The 21,776-nt window shown below is 40.7% G+C and overlaps 1 protein-coding gene across 1 annotated transcript in view; it reads left to right on the forward strand.

The window, feature by feature from the left end:
• CCDC6 (coiled-coil domain containing 6) overlaps positions 1-21,776 on the forward strand; it is a 99,832-nt gene that overhangs the window by 26,438 nt on the left and 51,618 nt on the right. The window lies entirely within an intron of this gene.

The following is a 21,776-nucleotide window of genomic DNA, read 5'->3' on the forward strand; positions in this document are numbered from 1 at the left end:
AGATGACATGAACTATAGGAGAAAATACTGTCTTGATTTTCAGAGTCCTTGGGATAAAGGATTCAATATAGTAACAGAAATGCCTTCAGTATTTTTTAAAAGGATGGAGTAAAAAATCTTGATGAATTCAGTCTCTGCCAGATGCATTTTGTCTTATAGACATAACATGTGTTTATGCAGTATCCAGGATCCTGAAAAGTTTGTTTGTGAATGAGGTTCAGTTTGGTTTTATCAGAATGGAAGCATATGTGGGATCTCAAAGGGAAAAGAAATTGTAAATTTGCAGTGTGAAATTTGTGCCCTTTAGCCGGAGACCGCCAGGAACACACCTGTCATTGAACAAGTTGAGTATATTATTCTTCGCAGCCAGGGAGAACACTGCGTGGAGAGAAGGAGGAGGAGGCTATTAGAAACTATACTATAGGATCTGGCTTATGGTTGGGTAATCTTGGGAGGGTCTACAAAAGTACAGGTACTCTCTAGAATGGGTGTTTTCAAAAAGTAAGGGCGGTTCTCTGAGTGTCTCAATAAATCATATCTGTAGAGAGGGCAGAATAGAGTCCGAGGAAAGCTGTAATTGGTAAGGAAGCAGCAGTCATTCATTGCAGCCCGATAGGGCATATTTGATGGTTTGTGGGTTTCCCGGTGATCTTGTTTTGTCTCATTTTGTCTTGGTCTCAGAGTGACCTTGTTGGCTGTGGCTGCTCTATGAAATTGATTGTGTCCTGGAGGAGAACAGCCTGACCTACTGTAAGTGTCAGATTGCCTTGTAATAATATTGAGGTTTAGCTGTGAGCATCAGATCAGCTCCTGGATGTTGGGGGCTGCTGCTGGTTTTTTGTTTTTGTTTTTTTTTTTCATAAGGAAAATTTCTGGGCTTTTGTTTTTCACAAATCTATACTTTATAATATGGGTGTTCTTAAAATAGGATTGACCTTTACTAGATACTTATTTCTTAACATACTAAATAAGAATTTGAACAGAAATATATTTAGGACATTACCCTTCTGATCCTTGTTTTCAGGCTTCTTAGTGACTGGGGTTGCCCAGTCTGGACTGGTTTTTAGAGGTTTTAGGTAATCCTTGTGAAGTCACACGGGCCTCTGGCAAGTGCTTAATCACACTTGCCCCTTCTCTCCTTACCTCTCGAGTAAGGGTAATTAAAACAGTGACCCAAATTTCTTAATGGCCCCTGGTGATGTAATGGTTCGATCTCAGAACCAGATGATGTCAGCTAATTTATACTGTACCGGCTTCTAACCAGGATTCAAGGTGGCCGAGAAGATACGTCTTCCCTCTGAGCACTCCAGCCATATCTTTCCTTTCCTTCCCTTTCCTCTTCCCTTCCTCATCCTGTCTTCCTTGGCTTGGCCTAAATGAGCAGTCACAATTGGGAAACAGCTCCTGGCCCACAAAGAAAGATTTTTTTGAAAGGCGGTGTCTTTAATCTAAGAAAACTTCACCTAGGGATGCCCGTGGAGCTACTGAAACACCTCACTGTGACTGCTTTTTAAAGCAGGGTTTGAGCGGAAGGCTTGCACTTAGGCGAGCCAGCGTTCTGATCGGCTGTGAGTTACGGGCTTGTGGGTCACATTGTGGGTCACCTTAGGCTCCCGATCCTTTCGCATGAGCTAGGGATGGGCCGTGACCAGCATAAGCTTTTCTGATTTTCTCGTCTAAGAGTACTGAGCCTTCTGATTTCTGGCACCTGCTTTTTGCTTACTGGCATGCTTGTCAATGTAGCCTCATCTGTGAGCTGCAGTGGAGTATGAACTCTCATCCGATTTTGTGGAGCAGAAGGTGAAACTGGCTGGTGAGAAAGGTGACTTTTACCTGGCAGCATCCCACCTGATAGTGTTCAAGAACAGGAATGGGAAAAGATGAAGAGGAATGTTTGGATCAATTGAAAAAGAGCTTAAAACCAGTGCAAGTGGGTGGAAAAAAAAGAGAAGAGCTAGAAACTAAATATTTTTGCTGTTAGGCAGAGTACTTCTCGTGTCTTGAGGCTCTGATTTATTTTATTTTTGTCTAAATATGTGGCCGTTTATCCCATTGAAATGCTTTGAAATTTCCTAACACCTAGATTTAGTTATATGCACTCCTTTTTGATTCCATAATCTCTGTGTTCCTGTGTTAATAAGTCTGTTTTATTATGACTTTTCAGTAGGTTTTGCTATGCTATATGGAAGTTGCAAGTTCTAACACATCATTTTCAGAATTGTCATGACTATTATGAACCCCTTCCCACTCACGTCACATCTTTTAAATCCTGTGGGGATTTTATGTTGGGGAGAATTGCTATGTTACAAATCTCCTATTTATTTATTAAAGTTTATATTTCTTTATTCTAACCTTCTAGAGAGGCTTCTAAAACTTCTTTGCTTCATTGAGGATTTAGAGGTGCTCCATTTTTTTCCCTAGGTGCCCTGTTCTTCCCATTGAGAGTCAGAATTTTTTTTTTTTCCATTTTACTTTCTCATATTTAGGAATGATTTTATTTCATATTTTTAATACGTTGTTTGGCTTCTGGTCACCTTGCTGAGCTAAAATTATTGTTGGTGCTCCTTGCACTTTTCAGGTGGGTGACACCTGGAATGACTGATTTGTGTCCCCTCCTTTCTAGCATCTTCTAGTCACCATAGAATCAGGTCATACTCACATTTAACTTCATACGCTCAGCTGTTTATACCTACCTAGTACACAGAGAGTACTGATTTAAACAACGTTGGCTTCTTTACTCTCTTATTCTGTGAATATTTGTAGGCTCTGGGTCAGTCTCTCCTCAGCTGGCTACTGGTGTTTCCTTGTACCTTTCCACTGGGGCATGATTTGAAGTTCATTTGGACAAGAAACTTTGAGCTTCTATGCTCTTTGAACCTTTTTTTTTTTTTTGGTCTGCATGCTGTTCCTCACCCCTCAGAGTTGGTCTCTCCCACGCCTTACCTGGTTCAGTCGCCGAGGAGGGAGGAGCCTGTCCTAGCTGCCCTAGATGAGCAGATCTCGGCCAGATTTCAAACATCTTTTTCTGATGATAGATAACTATTTACTGTAGAAACTTTGAAGAACAGGTTCACCATACAGAGACACTGTGTCATTAGTGCCGCCCCTCAGGATGACCTCTGTTGCTCTAGTTTATGTGCTCCTAGTCATTTCTAATGTGTCCGAGGATTGGTGTGAATCTTTCTAGCAAGCAAAATCAGGATCATGTTGTGGGTCCCAGCCTGTTTTTTCCTATTGAATGTATATTATGACAGTTGTCACTTTCTTAGTTATAGCCGCATCATTATTCATTCCATTGTTAGGATAATTAACATTTATGCCTGTATTTCCTGTTTGTGCTGGAACAAATTACCATATGTTTAAGTGGCTTGAAAAACACATATTTATTATCTTCTAGTCCGACACAGGTCTTCCTGGGCTAGAATCATAGTTGCAGCAGGGCTGCCTTCCTTTCTGGAGGCTCTGGGGGGGGGGAAATCTGTTTTCTTCCCTTGTCCGACTTCTAGAGGCTGCCTGTATTCCTTGGCTGGTGGTCCTTCTTCCATCTTAAAGCCAGGAATGGCAGCATGGTCCTTCTCAGATGGCTTCCCTCTGACCTCCCCTGCCTCCCACTTTCCATTTTAAAGGACCCCTGTGATTATATTGAGGCCCCTCAGTTACCCCAGTTTAATCTTATTTTAAGGCCAGTTGATTAGCAACCTGAATTCCATCTCTTCCTTTAACTCCTCTTTGCCATGTAAGTAATATATTTACAGGTTCTTGGATTTAGGACATGGCTATTTTTTTCTTGGGGAGGGAGTGACATTTTTCTGCACACACTAGTCTCCTATTGTTGATTAATTGATTGATTGCATTTGTATGGATGGCAGTTCAGCAAACTCCTTCCTATGGCAATGTCTGTGTATCTCTGGTCAATTCATGGACCACTTTTCTGTAAATGGAATGTTTCAAAGTAAATAATTTTAATATGTTCGACAAAAAAGATCAGATTAATGAAACTTCAGTCTCGGTTGGGTAGAACAGAAGGCAAGGTTAGCGCCAAAGAGAAATTTTCAGAACCGGGAGGAGACCAGTTTGTCCCTTTGTGGCATTCCTGTTAGAGTGTAAGGTTCTGCCTCTCATTATAGCCTTATTGTATTCTCTGTGCCTTCTGGCGCATGTCATACACGTTTGCTGTTGTATATTTGCTAGATGAACGAGTAAGGAAATGAGTATGTACACTTATGACCCGTACACACGCATGCTCTTCCTTCATTTTGTTTCCTTTCCAATATAAAATCTCTATAGATGTTCTGTCTGAATTACTAACCACGGTTAATTTTGCAGCATTTTGCCTGTTGACAGCTGTTTTGTGTTTAAATGTAATCCTGCCTCAACATCATTGAAATGGGAGACATTTATTCTCATATAAAGCATTTAAGATGGATGGTTTCATCTGTTCTGTCTTGCTAATTTTAAAGTCTAAATATGTGTACTGTGTTCTCTCTCTCTCTCCTCCCCTCTCCTTTTAAAATACATAAACAATTTATTACAAAATCTTCACAATTTCATATAAATATCAGTTGCCAGGAACAGTGGATGAAACCTAGAGTTACTTTGAAATAGGCAGAATAAAATGACACATTAAAATACAGTTGCACAGTTCCTTGTCCGTGGGGCCAGTTACATAGACCTTTAGAATGAAGGTTTTTTGTTTTGTTTTTTTAGTGTTGAGAATGGCAGTATATTAGTTTCCTAGGCTGCCATATCAAAATACTACAAACTGGGTGGCTTAGACAACAGTAATTTATTCTCCCACAGTTCTGGGGGCTGAAAGTCTGAAATCAAGGGGTTGGCAGGGCCATGCTCCTTCAAAGGGTCCTCTCACCATCTGCCAGCTTCTGGTAGTTCGGATGCTCCTTGACATGCAGCTGCAGCATTCGGTCTCAGCCTCCACAGTCACATGGCATCTCCCTGTGTGTCTCTTGTGTTTTCCCTTCTTCCAAGGACACTAGTCCTATTGGATTAAGGCCCACCCTGATGACTTCATCTTAATTTGATTACATCTGCAAAGACCTTATTTCCAAATAAGGTCACAGTTGCAGGTAGTTGGGGCTAGGACCTCGACATATCCTTTGGAGGTGTGGGGGCACAATTCAGTGAACAATGGGTTGAGGTATGGAAAGGTAATCCTAAGCACACACTGCCTATAACATAGCACTTCCAGTGGGTTAGAGCAGCAGTCCAGCAAAATGTGTGAGCAGTCGCACTAAGTGTGTCAGTCAAGCTGCAAACAGGCTTGTTGGTTTCAGATCAGGCTTCGCCACCACATGAATGCAGGTCAGGCTTCCTGCTGGATGGTTGCAGCTTTTGGTTTTCAGGCTTTTGGATTTGGGCTTTACGCTTGAAGGCTTGAGGTACCTGTGCTAGGTTTTCCCCTTAATTCCTAACAGCAGATTTGTGAGCTGTCTTGGAAGTTCTGTCAGGGGAGAGTTACCACTCGTGTACTTTCTCCTGCTTCTATCCCCTTTCCCTTCTTTTCCCTTCTGGGGAAGTTGTCCTCTTTGGATGCACAGACCCAGCTCTGGGTATCAAGGAGGTGATACAGTTTGACCACTGCATCCCTGTGTCCAACCCGAATAGAAACTATGCTGAAAGTTAAACCCTTGTTAGAAGTTAAACCTTCTCTCCTTCGTTCCTCACAGAAAAACAGATTCTCCACACATCAGCAGCCCCCAAATCACAAAGCCAGTCTTCCCCTGGAACCCCAAAGCATCATGGCTGGCTTCCGTAGGAAGTCACGTAGAGGCCAGCCGCCCAGACGCCCTGGGATAAGCGAGCAGACGAACACGAAGCACAGGCTGCCACTCTCTCACTGGTGCCTGCACGGGAAACAGACACGGCTTTGTAGCCGTGAGCGTAGGACACAGTTTGCCTCAATCCGCACGTCTTAACTGCATGCCGAAACCCAAGGTTGGGGAATCTGCTGGAAGAGCCTCGGGCTAGTGCAGTATCGGACATTGTTTAAGCACGTTCATTGTAACACTTTTGACGGCAGAAAGGATTGGAAACATCTGGAATGTCAGGGAGCTGGTTTGGGCACATCAGTGAGATAGGGTATTTGCGACATCAAAAATGGTTGGAAGAACATTTAATCACAGAAGACTTACAATATAAGTGGGGTGAAGGGATACAGTGTGCCTCTAAAGTGAACCAGTTTTGTCACATGTATAAGCATAGACTCTAGAAGGGGTGCATAACATGTTAGTGGTGCTTTTCATAATAGGCTTGAAAAAGTGTATTTGGGAGTTTTCTACCTTTCTGTAACAAAGCTATTTTTTTTTTTTTTTTTAATTCACTTCTTCCCTTCCACCTAAGTCCTTTGACCCAGAGGCCATTTACTCCTGGGGGAAGAATGCATTCCCTTATATTTAATCACAGGACTATTCTCTTTTACTGAGAATATCAGTATCAACTCAGTTGGGCAGATACCTCATAGGAATTGCAGTTCAAAGCAGGGGGAGATTCCCCCCCACCTCCCAGGGCAGGACGGTGGGGAAGGAAGAACACTGGGCGGGGAAGAGGGAGGTGTGGGTTCTGGTTCCCAGGTCCCTACTGATTGGCCTTCTTCCTTGGCTCAGTGTCCTCTGGTGACAGCAGGTTTTTCTAGAATTCGTCTTGAGATGACTTTTGTTTGTTTTTCAGCTGCTGTGTTATAAAGGACATTAGACAATCTCACATTTTACAGAGGGTGAAATGCAGGCTTTGGAAAGAAGGAAGCTTGCTGAGGTTAATTAGGAGTTAACATAAAACCAGGACCAGAGCTGAGGTCTCCCAATGGGCAGTGCAGTGGCCTTTCATCTGCTCTGGTTCTCTACCTGGACTGCTTGTCGGAGCTTCTGGGCCCCACCCCTCAGCTGGCCCAATAGTTTATCTTTTTTTTAATGAGTATTAGGTGCTGCTGATGCAATCTTGATATTGGGCTTGGGAGTTCCTTGAAGACAAGGCATCCCATCTCAGCTACGTGTGTGTACACAATACAATAATGAATTATTTTATATATCCCTGTTAAATAAATCTTTACTCATAGGAGGTGTGGTAGATTATGGGAAGGCATCGCTATTTCTGAGTATGGTGGATAGCCATTGGAGGACTTTTCTTATTGGTAGTTTCTTTCTAGACTTGAATCCATATCCTCACTAGTCTGCTTATGGCAGACCTGCCCCCGTGGTCTCTTTGACATGTCTTTTCTTCCCCTTGCCAGGTATACCTTGATTCACTGTCTGAAAGAGGAGGGAGAAGGTGGGGAAAAGCTACATGGCCAGAGCTTGCTGTCATCACATAGAAACAATAGGTACTGTGTGTGCCATCAGGAAATATGTGATCTCCTTCTTGCAGCAGCGGTGATAGCAGTAGCAAGAAGTGGCTTCTTTGCAGTTCATAAAGATGGCCTGTCGGTCACCCAGCACCACTTTGTTTGGGAAAGGAAATTACAGGGTGTCTTCTCCCAAAGAAGAGCTGCTCTGTGATGCTCAGGCACTGTGCGTGTGACAGCACAGATAATGTTGGCGGTAGTAGCAGGAGAGTTGGTTTGGCTTCTGCAGCCTGATGCTACATCCCTTGGGCAGGGGAGGACATTATAACTGGAACGGTGGGGGGGACTCTAGGAGGACTGCAAGCTTTGGAGCCAGTCCAGGGTTTAGGTGTGATTTGTAGCCCTGACACTTAGTCGCTTGGATCCTTGGGCAGGTTGCTTGACCTCTCTCAGGCCATTTCCCCATGTGTGATGTGGGGCTGAAATGTGTGGATTAAATGAGATAATGTGTGGAAGAGCCCACTACATCGAGTCCATAAATGCAGTCAATACTTAAACATTGACTGCCATTATCATTTATTATAGTAATGGAGTCCATAGAGTTAAATATCCATTTATAAATATATGCACACATATACACATGTATGTGTATATATGCATACACATATAAGCATACACACGTATAATGTAACATAAAATTTGTGTATTTGTATACATTGACGCTCATTCTGCAGGAGTGCTATGTGCTGAGCCATTTCTTTTGTTACTGTGGTGGGAAAAATATTTAGCTTTTTTCCTTCTGTGTAGCTTAATCTCATTTAAAATCGCTGGATTCTTCAGGCTATTTTCTGCAACCCAGGTCATTCCAAGGCCAGTTGCTAAATGTATGGATTAATGACATTACTTTCCTTTAATTGCTAGGAGGATTACGAACCCCTCCAGGGCAGGGACAATGTCTGTGGTCTTCACTGCCATACCCACATAGCGCTTGCCACGTAGGAGATGCTCTGTTGTATGTGCTGAATTAAATTTTAAAAATTTAATGACTGTAGTGGCTGCTTCTACTTGTCAGCTGTTCTGGTTGAGAACTTATTGGGGGGAAGCCGATGGGGGGGGTGCCTCCTGGGAGTAGTGTTGAGGCTCACTCCTGCCCCTGTCAGCAGTAGTGGGGACATGTTTAGAAATTCAGGGTTCCTGGCATAGGGAAGCTTCGAGTTAGGCACATGGTGAATGGTGGATGGCCAGTATTTGATCTGGAGTAATATTCATTTGCAATCAACTTAACCTCCAGGGTGAAATTGACTGCCAGTGTTTATTCTTTGCTCGAATTTTTGTTTCGTTTTGTCATTTTTAATTTCCTTCATGATTTCTCTGGCTTTTGGAATGTACCTTGTAGGAAGAAGAGTGGGAGGAGAGGTGGATTCCTGTCCTTTGGCTGTAGTTAGCCTGCCCTCCTTCCTGTTCCACAGAGGTCACTTTACCACGGCGCCCTCTATTGATTCTTTGGAGTATGACGTGCTTGCATGACTCTTCCTCTCTGTACTTGTGGCAACTGAGCAGTTACCCTTATTTTTCCAAGCAGGTAGAGCTGTAGACATTTCATATCCCTACTCTTCAGGCCTCAGTCACTGCCCCAGTGCTAGGTTTAGAAACTTTAGGGTGGTTGGGGGTAGGTAGAGGTATAGAGGGTGTGGCATTGGCTGTTTTCTTGTGGGGAAAAAAAAAAAGAGAAACCTCAGTTTTAAGAACACATCTTCCAAGAGCAGTGGGCAACTTCCCCCATAGCTTCTGAACCAAGATAATACCCAGGAGGTAGTAATTTAACAACGTGAAGATCAGGGATTTACATCAATCAGTGATGTGACTCTCCACCACAGAACATTGATGTGGTCATTTCTCTTTGTGTTTCTATCCATAGATCTCTGTCTAGTGTGTGACACTTGTTCTTACAAACATGTGTGGCTTGGGACTGTTAGGCACAGATGTGTTTTTGGCCAATCTGTTTTTTTATATATTGCTTATAAATCTGAGATTACTCATCATGACCCTGCAGGAGCAGTTCCTGTGTTTATAATTGGGAAAATGGGTTGTGACTCCACTCTGAGACTCTACATTCTCCAGTGCTGTCAACAAGAGAGGAATGAATGTTTTAGCGGTATGAATATACTGCTAAACTATAACATATCGTGTAAGTTTAAAAAGAAAAAAGCTTCTGACTATTTCATTTGGTCATTAGCAACTCAGGTAATCCTCCTACTTACACTTGACCTGAAGTGTGAATGATACTTCAGTGTTGCTCCTCTCCCATGCTGATCAGTTACTGGAAAACTCTGAGAAATTGTAGGAAATCTGTGCCTTCAGAAAAAGGGAAGAAGCCTTGAAAAGGGGAAGTATCCTGGTTGAGTGTGGTTGATTGAGAATTACAGGCACAGTATTTTACTACTCCTCCCATTCAGAGAGGGAGGCTGTTTGAGTCTGTTTCCTACTCTCTTGATCTTGGATGGTCTAGCTCAGCTGAACCTCCAGCTGATGCAGCCTCAGGAGTGAGCTCAGTGAAATGGGCAAGGAACCACCCATTAATCCATATAGAATGATGACAACTAATATATTGTTGTTTGAAGCCTTATGTATTGGGATGGTTTGTTCTGTAGCAATAGATAACTGATAGAATGAACTGCCTCTGAATGAAAGCACTCAGGCAGGGATCCTATTATGCCTGCCTATGCTCTCAAAAAAGAGTCAGGATTAGGAAAAAAGTCTTTCACATTTTAGTATAATTTAGATCAGTCTGATTCCTTTCTTCTCAGATGCCAGCTGAAAGGCTGCCAGGTACTTAGAGCCCACAGGGAAGGAAGTTAGCATGATTCATTTTGGGGAAAGAGTTGTTTGGGAGTTAATGCTATATGGGGGTAGGGACTTAGAGCAGTTTGAGTATACTACTGATGTGCTAAGTGTAGCAATAGGAGAAAAGTAATTCTGAGAGGAAAAATGAGAAAATACCAAAGAAACTTTTGGAAACTGTGCCTTGAATTGGCACCATACTTAAAGTGGGGGGAAATGTTTTCCCTCATCCTACTTGTATAGGATCTCTATGCTCTTCGAAGTCAGATTCAGGGACATGAATGAGTTTTTGAAAGCTGGCTTTGGGAGTTGAAGCACAATTTATGTTGTTGCAATAGAAAATGTTATCCTAACAACCAACTTGTGAATTAGAGCATTTGTAACTTTAGACCATTGATAAGTTGGGGCCTGCCTATTACCATAGTAAACCTAGGTATTTGAAAAATGGGTGATTTTTCTAAATTTATCTAAATGATAAATATTAGACATGCCTAATAATTATTTTTCAAGTTCATTATTAGAGTGCTAACAATTAGGGCTTTTTCATGTTTAATTTTGTTATAGATTTGTTTCTGTCTTTTGTTTCTGTCTTTCTAAGGCCATTTAACATTTTTATATTTCATTGGTATTTCTGATATAAATGAAAAACATGCTTGTTAGAGAGAGAATGCTTTATTAAATAGCTTTATGGGTGTATAATTTGTATACCATAAAGTTCACCTGTCTACGTGTACAATTCAGTGGTTTTCAGTACATTTTCACAGCCGTATAACGTTTTCACCACCCCAGAAAGAAACTTTATGCTCATTGGCAGTCACTCCTCATTCCCCTACCCGCTTACCTGCTGCTGCATCAGCCCCTCCCCCCAAGACTTGCAACCACAAATCTTTCTGTCTCTAAATTTATCGATATGTTTGGGACATTTCATATAAATGGGATCATATAATATGTGATCTTTTGCACCAGGTTTTTATCACTTAGCATAATGTTTTTGAAATTTTATCCGTGTTGTAGCATGTCTCAAACTTGAGAGGGAAAATGATTAGCCACCATGGATATATAACCATTGTTTAACATTTTTATTGTATAATCAAAGAAAAATAATAAACAGACCATATAATACATGTAAGTTATGAAACATGACAAAATGAACTCCTGGCTTCCCACCACTCAACTTCAGAACAAGAATGCTACTGGTATCATCGCATCTACCCAGGAATTTCATTCCTGTCCTGTCCCCTCATCTCTTATCTTACAAATGTAACCCCTTGTTCTGTAGTTTATAAAAATATGTGTACAGCTTCATTTTCCCCCCACTCAGTGCTATGTTTTTTAGATTCCTTCATGTTGTTTAGCTGTATGTCTTTTGATTTCACTGCTTTTAAATTTTTTGTGTGATTGTATTGTTTCTCTTCTGAATAAATATTTGGGGCATTTCTAGTATTTTACTTATTAAGAACAAGAATGCAGTGAACTGCCTCCTTGTACATGTTGAAAGGTTTCTCCAGGGCATATACCTGGCAGTAGAATTGGTACATAGTAGAGTATAATAATATTTAATTTTTCAGAATACTGTACCAATTCACACTTGTGTCTGAATTATGAGAATTCTCACTGATCCACATCAACACTTGGTATTATCAGACTTCTTAATTTTTCCCAATCTCAGGTGGAGAAAATGGACATCTTAATTTCCACCTTTTTGACTACTTATGAGATTGTTATGAACATTTTAAAATCTTTGTTTTTCTAAAATTCCTACTTATGTCATTTTTCTATTGGAGGTTATATTTCTTTATAGTAGTTGTTTATCTATTCAGATACTATTCATTGTTTTGTTACATGTATTGTAAGTTTCCTGCAGTTTCAGGGCTGCCTTTTCACTCTTTTTGTGTGTTTTTTCTCTAGCTGCCTTAGAGATTTTCTGTGTCTCCTTGATTTTTCTGCAGTTTGTGATTGTTAGGGGCATGTATCTGTTCTCTGTTGTTTTGATTGGGGTTTGCCGAGCTTCTTGGATTTATAGTTTGTTGTCTTTTGTTAATTGGGGAAAATTCTTTTCCCTTTTCAAATAATTCTGTCTTGCTCTCTTTCTCTTCTAGGATTCCAGTTACATTGTTAGGTCATTTGAGATTATTCCATTAATGATCTGTCTGTTGCTTCGTCTCACTTCCCCCCCCAATTTTTATTTCAGTTTGGATAATTTTTATTGACATCTTCCCATTTAATGAATCTTCCCTAAGCTACACCAAGTCTACTGATTATCCCATTGGAGGGATTTTTTATATCTAATATCACGGGTGTTTTTTTAATATGTATTGATTTCAGAGAGAGGGAGAAAAAGAGAGACAAACATCAGTGATGAGATAGTCATTGATCGGCTCCCTCCTGCACACACCCTTCTGGGGATCGAGTGTGCAACCTAGGAATGTGCCCTGACTGGGAATCAAACTGTGATCTCCTGGATCATAGGCGATGCTCAACAGCTGAGCCACGCCGGCCGGGCTAATATGGTTTTTTTGTTCCCATTTACTCATATAGTTTCCATCATCACTGAAATTCCCCATATATTCATACATGTTGTTTATCTTTTCCAAGAAATCCTTTAAACATTTTGTTCAGAGTTATTTTAAAATAATGGTATAATCATCCTTACATTTATATCATCTCTGAGTCTCATTTGTTGATTGCTGTCTCTTGGATAATAGGTTTTTCTGTTCATGCATTTTTGTGATTTTGTAATTTTTTTATTGACTCCAGACATTGTACATAGAAGACTGAGATAAATAGTATTTATGCCCAGAAATGAGTATGTTTCTTTTTCTGTTAGGCCATTAGTGTGGGATCGAGTCAGTCTAATCAAGTAATTGAGCTGGGTTTGAGTTTTGTTGTTGGTATTATTTATGCCATTGTATTGTAAGCTTTATTTATTTACTTATTTTTATTTATTTTTTAAAAATATATCTATTGATTTCAGAGAAAGGAAGGGAGAGAGAGAGATAGAAACATCAGTGGTGAGAGAAAGTCACTGACCGGCTGCCTCCTGCACGCCCCCTGCTGGGGATGGAGCCCGCAACCCGGGCATGTGCCCTGACCGGGAATCGAACTGGATCCTAGGTCGATGCTCAACCACTGAGCCACTCCTGGCCGGGCCTACCGTAAGCTTTAAATTCCTCCAGTGGTGGGCTGTTACTGTCTTATACTTGGAGTGGGTCCTCGGTCCCCCCGCCTGCGTGTCCTTGCTCCACCCTGTGGGCTCCTAGCTTTCCCGAGCGCTGGGCTGCATCTTCGCGCCCTGCCCCTTCGCCCTGAGAGCGCCGTTGGCCGTTCCCTTGGTGGGCTCCTCATAGGCCATGAGGATGGTCCTCGGTTCCTCCCGTCTAGTCCCCGCGGGTTTGCGGGCCTGGGCCTCGGCGGTGTGGTCTTGCCAGCATTCCTCCTCTGTGGCCAGTCTCTGACTCGAATCTTCTGTGGGTCTTGGGCAGGAGAGCTTCCTGCCCCTTCCCTGAAGGCACTGGGTCTGTGCCCTGAGCCCTGGGGAGGAGAGTTTTACTCCCCTGCCCCACACACAAACCTCGTTTGCTTCTACCCCTCCTCCTGAAGTAGGGCCTCTGCCTGGGCCCTGGGGAACGATGGTTTTGCTGTCTCTGCCAGAGACCCCCATCTTTTAAAATGTATAGTTCAGTAGTTTTAGTAAAGTTAGGCCACCATCATCGCTATTGAATTGCAGAACATGTTCATCACCGCAAAAAGAAGCCCCATGCCATTTACTGGTCGGTTCTCATTTCCCTCTGCCTTCAGCCCTGATCAGCCACTGATCTACTTTCTGTCCCTTTGGATTTACCTGTGCTGGACATTTCATATAAATGGAATCATACAGCATGTGGCCTTTGTGCTTTAATGGGAATTTTAGAATCATCTTAAGTTTGTCGACGCTGTTGATATTTTGATTAAACTACATTGAGTTTATGGACTGTCTGGGGAAAGAATTGGCGTTTTTACAGAAGTATTTTTGTTTAATTGTATTTCAGTCAAGACTTGTTTTCTTCATATAAATCTTTGACATCTTTTGATTAACTTATTCTTAGGTGTCTTAAAGTTTTCTGGCTGGTATTTACAAAATTCCATCGTCTTTGTCTTGTTTTCCTAATTATTTGAATTTTCAATGTAACTTTACAGTTTTCAAATAATGCTGCCAGTAATGACAGTTAGTTCCTTCCTTGTCAGTCTTCATACTCTTGCTTTTCTTTCCATGCTGACTAAAACTTCCTAAAAATGTGTTCTGTCTTAAAGACTGTTTAAAATAGATACTGATATAACTGTCCCCTTTTGGCGGGGTGGGGGAGGCTATTGCTTGTGTGGTATATCTTTTTTTTAGTTTTCTTTCAGCCCTTAGTCTATATGTTTTAGGTGTTACTTGCCTCGCTCCCCCCAATCTCACAATCTGGCTAGGTTAGCCTACTTGTGTTTATTGTGATTATCAATATATATTTCTTGTTTCTGCCATCTTTTTTTCTTTTTTTGTACCTTTTAAAGTTAAATTTTTCTTCTACTGGTTTAGAAGGTCTCCATTTCTTTTCTTTTACTAGTTATCTTTGAGATTTTACCATGCATATTTAAAAGTAATATGCTAGATATTTTTTTAACAAAAGTATAAGGATCTTAAAATATTTTAATTCTCATCATTCTTTTTGACTGCTGCTATTATTGTTCAGTATTTCAGTTCTATTCTCACAAATTATTAGATTTTATGTTTGTTAGATTTTCCTACATTTTTTTCATTTTATTTGCTTATTTTTGTGTGCATTGTAGATACTTCTTCTGGGATAAGTCCATCCTGCAGAAGCCCTCTTAGTGTAGGTCTGTTGGATACACTCTCTCCATTTTTGGTTTATACTGGAAAATAGTTTTTTTTGATATCCTGGTATAGTTTGCCAATTGTTTTCTTTTAGCATTTTAAGAATATTCTACTGTCTCCTTTCCCTGTTGATGTTGAGAAGTGATTGTCAGTCTGTTTCTTTGTGGATCATCTGTGTTTTCTTTAAGGATGTCTTTCAGATTTTGTCTTAATGTGCAGTTTGATTAAAACGTGTCTTTGAGCTTCCTGTATCTATAGATTGCTGTCTTTCCTTAGCTCTGGGATGTTCTCAGATTGTGTATGTTTGTATAGATGAGGATTGGATATTCTCAGCCATCATCTCTTTAGATAGTCCCTCCCTCGTTTTCTCTTTATTCTTCTTAGTCTTTAGTTCAATGTGTGTTAAATCTTTTCCTTTCCCTTCCTATGTCTATTGACATCTTTCACATTTTTCATCTTGTTTCTTTGTCCACATTTTGAATTAGTTCTCAGGTCTTTCATTCAGTCCTTACTTTGTTATTCAGCTGTGTTGAATTTTCTGTTGAAATTCAAAGTGCAAGATGAATTTAGTCATGTATTTCAAGAAGTTCTCTTTTTCAGACCTGCCTGGTCAGTTGTAGTCTCTTGCTGCTCATTTATCATATTTTATTTCTTTGTACTGTTTTAGATAAAATTATTTTACGGTTTATGAGACTCAGAATACCTGAAGCCTTTGCAGATTGTGAGGGTAGGGTCGTTAGTGTATGAGTGGCATCCTAAATACTAGGTGGTTTCTGCTAACTTAATCGTAGTGGTTTTGTGTCCTTGATGTATGGTTTTTGTTTGGGAGCTCTACATGGAATCTTTTCTCCCTCCCTCCATACACACACACACAAACCAACTTTGGTATTTCACTTAACCATTTGTTACTGGACATCTTTTCATGACAGTACATACAAACCATATACTTTTTAGTGGTTCCACTATATTTTTTCCTATGGATGTACCATAATTTTGTCCACTTCTGCTTTTAGTTAAATGAAGGCAGACTCCAGAAGCCTTTCCTGTTTTCCCCCCACACATGCCCTGTCTCCAAGCCTTTCTGTCTTGTTTGAGTGCAAGGTACTATAAGTTCTTCATGCGAATTATTTGAATTTATCTTCCAACCAATCCAGAGGGAGGTGCCATTATTTTCACTTTACAAGAGGAGAGAGTAATGGCCCAGAGAGGTCCCATAGCTCCTCTGGGGTCACACAGCTGGAGTTGAGCACAGCCACCTGGTAAACCAGGCAGTCTGACTCCAGAGTCTGGTGGTATATATGAACCTCCCCAACCTAGTGCTGTTCAAAGTGTGGCCTATGAACAGGTACTCCTCTTGTCACAGCCCACAAGTAGATAAATTCATAATCCAGTGTAAACATTTAGCAACTTCGGTAGCAATTTCTCATTGCTCTGTGTCCAAGCAAGTGACCAGTGGATTCATCTTGAATTGGGTGTGGAGTAGCTTGGGTGGTGAATTCAAGTGGTGAGGTGTGTGTTCAGAGTTGTGTTCTAGCCTTGTGTAATAGCACATGCACAGGAGCATAGGTCTACTGTAGATGGGTGGTGAGGACTGGTCTTTCACTGACGCTGGTTTGAGAGGCACTGCAGCTCAAACAAACTTGGTAGCTGTTAGGGGAGTTTTTAACATCAAGATTCTCTGAGTTCTTGTCCTGAAAGTCACCTTTTGCTGCTGCTTCCTCTCCTGTCCAGCAGTCCTGTAACAATGACCTAGGCATAGTATCTGGGGCAGAATAGCACAGTTGTGAGTCCTAATTAGGATTCTGCTCTGATCCCTGAGTACTTAGTGATTTGCTGGCAATACTGAATGCAGTGAACAATATATTCATTTGTTGACTTTTAATTGCTTTTACTATAAGATAGTGTGCAATATGTGGAGGAAGCACAAAACCACCTAGTGCTTCGTAGACTAAATGGAGAATTGTAATCCTCTGGCATGTAATGGAAATCATTTCCTAGGACTTCTACTAGAAGAAACGAAAGCATCACGTGCCACCCATCCCTGCAATACTGACACTTAAATGTTAGACAGTGCAGGACAGTGGTTTATGATGTTAAAGCCATTGGTATGACCGATATTCTAGCTAATCCTGTAAGAGGTACAAGTTCTGCTGAACTCTGAGCATCTTCCAGAAAAATCAGTAGTGCAGTGGTGCACCTAACACGTGACAGTGGAGAAAGAGTAGGATTTTATTCAGTTGCCTGGTTTTGTGTTGGGTGGTTCTTGCTTCGTATTAATTTGGTATTAGATGCTATTTCACACTGAGATGTTAAAATCATGAAAATGTGGACTGTAAGTAACTAGTCAACAGAATAGTAAATTTAAGTAATTAGAATACTACATTTAAATATATTCCTAAATTTAAATAATTTACATAATTTAAATAATAAACAGAACCTGCCTGGATTCTCACTCATTAGAGCTTCAAGGTATTTTATTTATTTTTATTTTTATTTTTTTTTTTTGTATTTTAGTTTTAGGACTTTTTTGGTATTAAAGCAAGCTAGAAATCAACTTAAAATGAATTTTTTTTTAAACAAGTGCAACTGTGTTATCTTGGTAGTCACTTGAACTTTCTTGATGATATTTACCTATGGCTGCTATCGAATCGATTTTGTTTGTAATTCTTGCTTTGAAAAGCTTTCCCCTTTTTTTCAGTCCTTGACAGATCATGAATTGTATCATCCTACATAATTTTGGGTTTGGCACTTGGATTTTCTCAGCAGTGAATGCTATTGAGAGTTTTTGAATTCTTTCTCTACTAACCCATGATCTCCAAGCCCCACTGATAAAGAACAGAAACACTGAACAATCTCACTGGAATTTCCTATCAAATTTGTGCCTTGGTCATAATAGTGGTGGGTCGGAATGAACTGTGTTTTCCTTCTCTGCAGAAAATTGTGCTCGTTTAGAGTATGGTTGCCTCAGTAAGTACTGACTCAGGAGCAAATAATTTTCTCTAATAATTCTTTTGGTCTGTATTTTTTTCCAGTGGACTTGGCACCTTTCTCCTATTTCCCCTCCCCTATTTCTTTTTTCTTTCTCCCTCCTTTTTTTACACTGGATTTTTGGTAGGATGAGGAATGAATGGTGGAGAAACGTTTTATACTCTAGCCCTTGCGTTAGCAGACATTGAGCTACGACTGCTCAGTGAGGGGCAAAATAGCAGACACTAATAAGTGAATGATACTATATCAAATTCACTCTATTTCTGAACATAGCTACTAGAACCATATTGAACATGAGCGTATAATCAGAGTTTTTTTAAATTTCCCCCAGAGTTTTCCCATCTTCAATCAACAAACATATGCAAAACACTAAATTTTCTAATGTTTTGGTTTATATTTTCTTTTGAGAGTTTAATGGAGTTACAGGTAAACCTTGAAATAGAATTTTATTTAGTTTTTGAAATACAATTTTATCTTTGAATTTGGATGTGTTTGGCATGCTGAGATTTTTAAGCATTGCAGATTAAAAAGGAAAATACACTGACAAAACGGATGATTTCATACGGTATAGCCAGTTAGGGGCACCTGTTGCAAATAGTGCCTGGGGTTCTTGGCTTTGTGGGGGGGGGGGGGTGTTGTAAATTGGAAAGGCAATTTATTTTATGGCTTAAATAAAAAGACCTCTTTTGGAGTTAGGGGAAGAAAAAGTCGGGACTAAGATCAAGATCAAAGTGGATACTTACTGCATTTCTATAGTGCTTGGCTCATACTCTGCTAATTAACTTTTACTCCTGGTTGTCAGTATACCTTATCTGTTCTTTTAAAAACAGTTTCCTCTGAGGCTATAATTAGATCCAGCATCTTGTCTTTTGTCATCATTTATGCTGTTAATTCCTAAAATGACCTGTGACCAATTAGAAAAGGGGTGAACTAGGGCTTTATGTTTTGGGGACCTGGAATCCTGCCCTCCCCATGGGCGGTTTTTCTCTGGGTGTTTAGATGCTGTGGGAGGCAGGATAACAGCCCCCAGTGAGAACTAAGTAGCAGCAAACACTTAGCTGAAGGAGGCCTTGAATAAAATCTGCTAGGCTCTGTTAACCCCCTTCTTAGTTAGATTGGTTTAACTAGCTTCCTCCTGTTAGTCATGGGTCCTGAGAATGACTTTTTTTTATTAGTGAGCTTTGTCTAGAAATACGTGCCTATTTGAAAGTGGCGAATATTTTGTTTGCCAAGGCCTCCGTCTCTGAAGACTGGTGACATGCCCCTTACTCTAAAGGTACTTTCAGAGCAGATCTAGCCCTCTTCATCTCTCTGCCCCATCTTTTAAAAATTTTGCCACCGTCCCTGGTGTTAAAGAACAAAAGTTCAAGTCACCTTAAATATCTAATTGGTTAATTGAATTATTGAACGAGCCGTGAATTGGGCGGCACCCATCCAGTAAAGAGAAAGGTGCTCGGAGGAGTTGCACGAAACAGAAGGTTTTGTAGGCAGAGCGAGGGTGGGTCAAGGAAGTTAAAAGTGGATTATTTCAGGCAAAGTCATCTTCCTGAAGCCTGCGGGTTTTATCAGGCAGATTACAGATTACCTCATTAGCCCAGGCTAGGAACGTCCAGATTGATTGTTTTAAAATTCCATTCCTGGGAGAGGCTGGAAGGGCAGTTGGGTTAGTACTTAAATCTTGGTGGGGTTTATCACAAGGGACTCCATTTTAGGTCTTTTGTTTGGAATTGCAAAGGAAACCAGGTGTTCTGTGAAATACTCACCCTGTTCATTATCAGAGTTGTTTTCTTAATTGAGATATAATTCATATATCATAAAATGCACCCTTTTAAAGTGTATAATTCAGGGGTTCTTAGTATGTTCACAAGGTTGTATAAACTCAGCACTAATTCCAGAAACTTTCGTCATCCTAAGAAGAAACTTTGTATCATTAGCAGTCCTTCCCCATTGTCCCCTACCCCCACCCTGGCCACCACTGACAGCAAGTATGCGATCGTAAGTTCTATTTTCTATTTCACTGAAATCTGTGGTCCCTGTAACTTGGTTAGATGAAATGGGAAGTAGGTGGGAGCTACATGAACAGTCTTAGGGGCTAGTCTCTTACTTCCAACTTCTCACTTCTAGGCCCCAGTGCAAAGGGAAGGTGGCCAGCGGAGCCTGCAAGTCTGGTTCTCTTACTGCTTGTGATTTAATTTTCCTAAAATATTAAATGTCTGGTGGTAGCTTGCAAGAAGTTGAGTGTGACTCGATAATGAAATTAATTTAGGCAAACACCCTTTTGAATTCTAAGGGCAGAATCACCAACAAAACCATTAAAGTTCCTCTCTACCTTTTTGTTCTGTAACTTTAGAATAATCAGAATTTAAATCATATAGGACTGCCAGTCAAAGCCAGAAAAACAGGTACCTTGAACAGATTGTGGGCTTGGATATATGTGTCAAATATGCTTTGAATAAATCCTTTGGATTTCTGCCCATTGTTCTCCTGTGAGATCTTGAAGTATGTGAGTTTGAAGATGACTGGGGATTAATTTAGAGGGGGAGAGGAAGTGCCAATCCTCAGCAATTTTCCTTGACCATAGTGGAAAGAATAGACATTGAGAAGCGCTGACGAAATATGAAGTGTATAAGGGGACCACTGGGGACCCTAGGGGACTGCTCCGTGGATGCTCTTGGCTGGAAGTAAAAATTTATTAGCTGTGATGTGTTCCTAATTGCTCAACTCTCCTGGCCTATCCCAAATGGATTCTTAAAGGAACAGAGTGCTGGAGCTTCTCCCAAAGTTTCCACTTTTTATGTAGCTGTGTTTTTCAGTCTAACTACTGCATGTGGCTGGCTCTCTTTTGTAGAATTGCTTGGCAGGCAGTTCCAGGGACTGGCGTGCTTCCTCTGGGCCACTGTGATGGAGAACAGGAAGGATGGACTCCCAGAAACCATGCCTGTTAAGGTGTGGGTGTTGGGGGAGCTAGTGAATATGCACAGAAATCTAAACCACCAGAGTTGGGAGTGGTGGTTGGACCTTTTACAATAAAAGGTGGTAGTTGCTTAATGCAGGTGCTCTTTCGTGTCCTGCTCTCTGGCTCTCCTATTATAAGTGGCAGGTGCTAGGCCCGGCTTGGAATTGATGTAGCTTTCCCTCTCTTGACTTGGCCGATGAAACAAGAATGCATTAGTGGGAATTAATGCATTGAAATGCTGCAGTTTAAAAAGTGCTTTGAATACATTTGAGTCCATCTGAAACAAGCCCTTTCTTTCTGAAAAACATTAATTTCCTTCAAGGATGGTTGGTTTTTCTGTTTATTCTGTTTAAACATAGATGGGGGGCTGGGGAATCTACAGAAGAATATTTTCAGCTCCATTGAATTATACCTGACCCCCTTTTAATCTGTTTTTAAATTTCAGTAATACCCGACCTTCCTTGTCCTCACCTCAACAAAATTCCCAGTGGGGAAATAAATAAAAGTAAAAAATGAAACTCCTTTTGTCCACCTTTACCCTTCCCCCCCTGGATTCCTACTGCTTTGCAATAACTACTTTTCAGCCATTTGGTTTCTTGCCTTACAGTAACCGCTCGGTGAACATGTAAATGATTCCATGTGTATCGGTAGTGCTTTTTAAATGACATGCCCAAACCCTTTCAGTAACATCCTAGAGAGGTGACATAATTTTACTTTTTAAAGTGAGTTGAAATTCTCTGCTTCAGTTTAAAAAAAAAAAATGTTGTCTAGATATTGTAATTACAGTAAGTCCTCACTAAACATTGTGGGTAGGTTCTTGGAACTGCTGTCAAACAGGTTAT

This window comes from Miniopterus schreibersii, assembly GCF_964146895.1.
Source record: "Miniopterus schreibersii genome assembly, chromosome: 14".
In the NCBI taxonomy this organism is placed as follows: Eukaryota; Metazoa; Chordata; class Mammalia; order Chiroptera; family Miniopteridae; genus Miniopterus; species Miniopterus schreibersii.